This window comes from Triticum aestivum, chromosome 1B (genome assembly GCF_018294505.1).
Source record: "Triticum aestivum cultivar Chinese Spring chromosome 1B, IWGSC CS RefSeq v2.1, whole genome shotgun sequence".
NCBI classification, from domain to species: Eukaryota; Viridiplantae; Streptophyta; class Magnoliopsida; order Poales; family Poaceae; genus Triticum; species Triticum aestivum.
The window spans coordinates 19,325,379-19,329,386 of NC_057795.1; positions in this window are offsets into that span (position 1 = coordinate 19,325,379).

The window sequence follows — 4,008 nt, forward strand, 5'->3', positions numbered from 1 at the left end:
CTACAGCCTTTTGATGACGTGCATCTATTTTCCATGTGTATTCATTAACGGTGTTTGGGTCAATGAACCCAATGCCATAGCGTCCACCTTTTCTCATTTCATACATCTTCATCCTGCATATAATACCACAGAAAAGAATATAGTGAGGATAATTACAGGTAATGATTGATCAAAAGGATCACTACAGCTAGCTTGAGACTTAAATTACAGAAAGAAATCACTTACAGACAATAGCAACTGACGATAGATTTGTCGAGTGCGTCTTGATTGTATAACTGAAACAGTTCAGAATACTCAACGGACACAGCTTTCTCATGGTAGTAATGCTCCTCCTTGACATTCACCATGAGGGACAATCGATTGGAAATCTTGGTAATGTTCATGTACCATTGATGCAATTCATACATTCTCGTTGGGAGGTTCTTGACCTTGTCTGGCTCAACCAAAGGTTGGCCCCGGACATATTTCCGTTTTATTTCATCCTCTCTAAGCACAGGCATGGGCTCGATCTCGAGGAGTTGTCCAACAGTGATTTTGAGAACTTCAGCCTGCATTATATGCTCCTTCGTTATTACCACATTGCCCACCTCAGGAACGTAAACTATTTGCCCACAATAATATTGGGCGCGCGTACTGTCACGTGTTGTTGGCACAACAAGCGAGGGGATCGATTGCGCCGCCTGTTCTCCCAGCTGGGGAATGGTTTTCCCGCATTTTTTGACAGTTGCTTCTTGTTTGCTCGATCCCGAGCTCGCCTCCTTATGTAGACGTTCTCGATTTAACTTCCTGATGTGGCGCTCATAGTCTGTGTCAACAGGCTTGGGAGCTGGTGGTTGAGTCATACGAATGAAGTGGTCAATCGTTTCCTTAGGCACTTTTTCCCTTGGGGGCGGTGGCGGTTTCGGTGCAAAATGGGCTTCCACCTCGGACTTCGATATGGCTGCGATTTCCTCCTCGGACCTGTCATAAACCCTCTGCGGAAGAGGCGTGAGGCTTGGACCATATTTATATCGCTTGCCTCCGCCTGTACTTCCTGTACTACCTCGACTTGTACCGCTACGCACCATAGCTGCGGGGTGTCTCTTCTGTGATTGCTGAGGCGGCGGAGACGGCTAACGGGGCTGAGTTGGACGAGGAGGAGTGGCCGCCTGAAGCTATGCCGGACTTGGAGGAGGAGTGGCCTGAGGTTGTGCCGGACTTGGAGGTGGAGTGGACGTCTGACGCTGTGGTGGACTTGGAGGAGGAGGAGTGGCCTGACACTTTGCCGGACTTGGAGGAGGAGTGGCCTGACACTTTGCCGGACTTGGTGGACTTGTAGGAGCGGGAGTCTGCTGACTCCGTGGCGGACTTCGACGAGGAGTCGGCTGACGCGGTGTCGGTGGCCTTCGAAAGATGATGCAATCCTTTTTCCATAGGATGATACGATGGTTGGCGTCTCCGAGAAAGCGCTCGTCGTCACCTCTAGGATAGTCAAGCTCTAGCTCCGAATATGGGTCCACCACCTCATCAACCAAGACACGAGCATAGCCCGCTGGAATCGGGTTGCAATGGAAGGTTGCCTCGGGGGGATTTGTAAAAGCAACGGCGTCCGCCACCTTCATGGATATGTTCTTCATTTTGACGTGTAGCTCGCAGCTAGTGTTCTCCGTGATGTCATCCACGGGGTATCTACCTAGCATTGCGTCGTCCAGGGCGGAACCCACGCTGCTTCTCGGCATGGAAGGGGCGGTGCTATCCAATGCTGGATCATTCGCTAGCTGTTGCAGCTGCTGAGACCCCCTTTGCTGGGTAAGTGAGTCGATCTGCTCCTGCTGCCACTGGAATTTGACTGCCAATTCCACTTGACTTGCTTCTAGGCCTTGAAGGCGTTCATAGTCCTGCTTCCTCTGCTCCTCCTCCATCTTCCTCTTCTTCTCCTCCGCAATCTTCTTTCTTGCACGGGTTCTGTAGTCGGTGTTCCAGTCTGAAAACCCCTCATACCACGGAATAGCGCCCTTGCCTCGTGTTCTTCCCGGGTGTTCAGGATTTCCCAGGGCACGCGTAAGCTCGTCGTTCTCTCTGTTGGGCTGGAACACCCCCGATCGTGCCTCTTCTATTGCAACAAGTATCGCATCGTCGGCTCCCTTCAGACTTGCCCTCGTCGAAACATTGCCTGTCTTCGGGTCCAACTCCCCCCCCCGTGCGCATAGAACCAAGTCCTGACCCTGGGGGGGCCAGATCTTAGTAACCGGAGTGGCACCTGCATCCTCCATCTCTTTCTTAGACTTATCCCACTTAGGCATTGCCACCGCATAGCCACCTGGCCCCAGCTTATGGAACTTATCCTTTTTTTCGGCATTCTTCTTGTTTACTCTCGACCGTTCCTTAGCTAATTCCGAATCCTTGAATTTCACGAAATCGTCCCAATGAGCACGTTGGTTCTCTAGTGTTCCCTCGAATACTGGAGTCTTCCTTCCTCCCTTGGCGTACTTGTCCCATTCACGATTCTTGTGGTTCTTGAATGCAACTGCCATCTTCCTAAGAGCAGCGTCCTTGACTTTCTGCACATCTGCTTCTGTGAAATGATCTAGTAGGGTGAAATGTTCCATGAGAGTATCCCAAAGCAGATCTTTTTTATTCTTGTCGACAAAAGTAACATCTGGACGTGGAGCAGCGTCCTCTTTGCCTTTTTGTCTTTTGTCTTTTGCTGGCTCTCTCCATTCTTGAAGGGAGATCGGGAGTTGGTCCTTCACAAGAACTCCGCACTGACGAATGAACTTGTCCGCAATCTTCTTAGGCGCTAATGGTTCGCCATTAGGTCTGACTGCCTTGATATTGTACTTTACGCCCTCCTTCAACTTTTTGTTCAGGCCTCGTTTTGTCCTTTTGCCTGAAGATTTGCTCGATCTGGATGGCTGAAAGAACAAAGATCGATTCGTTAATATATCTTCAAGTCATTTAAAACATGTGATGATCACCAGATACCTGCTTATATAAATATATATACCTCGCCGGTCTTTGTTGTTTCAGGATCAACATGTTCTTCGTCATCGTCATAATCGTAGTTCATGACTTCATCAATTCGGTCGTCGCGATCGAATATCATATCACCCTCTCCGGTGTTGTTTAGAAATTCGGAGCCGTCATAATCTTCTTCATTCTGATCATCATCTGGCCCGCGTATCATATCGAACATGGTCTGTTCTCCCTCTCTGTCGGTATTGTCTGCCATAGCTTTTATTTAACTAATTCAAAAGAAGAATAAAACAATTTAGTATTCAAATTACATCGTCTCGAATAATAGATATAATCTCGAATACTTCGTCTAGAATAATAGATATAATCTCGAATACATCGTCTCGAATAATATATAATATTGAATAGTACATCACTGGCTAGCTAATTAAAGATCGAATACTACAGAAGAATTTAGGACACTCACGGTTCCTGCGGCGCGGGCGGTGGACACCCAAAGAGAAGGAACCCTCACAGGATCATAGCTGAAGTGAGATCCCCGAAGATACTGCCAGGTATTGGAGAACCTACCGCCCTCTAACGCAACCATGTAGCGATGGACGTGCTCGTCCTCCTCCCTGACACGGCGTCGTACCACCTCCGGCGGGGCCGGGTCCCTCCGCACCGAAACTGGCCCACGCGAACGCCACCAAACGAGATCAGGGTCGACGACGGGACCCGGGGCCGGGTTCCTCATCAAGCGGCGCGCCCCTCCAGGCAGCACCTCCCAGTGCTAGCCCGGCGGAGCCCAGTCCCAGACATGGGTCGGCTGGACGTCGTCGCGGACGGGTCGACGGGGAGGATGCGGGCCGGGCATCGTCGAGAACAAATACTAGCTATATGCCCGCAAAAAGTAATATTTTTTTAATGATTGGATTTTGATAACTAAAATTTCTAACATTTCTACTATTTCAAAAATCTATATACTATTTCATACTAATTAAGCATCTAACACTAAAAACAGAAAACACAACTTCTATACATCCATTAAAAAACTGAAAAACAACATTATAT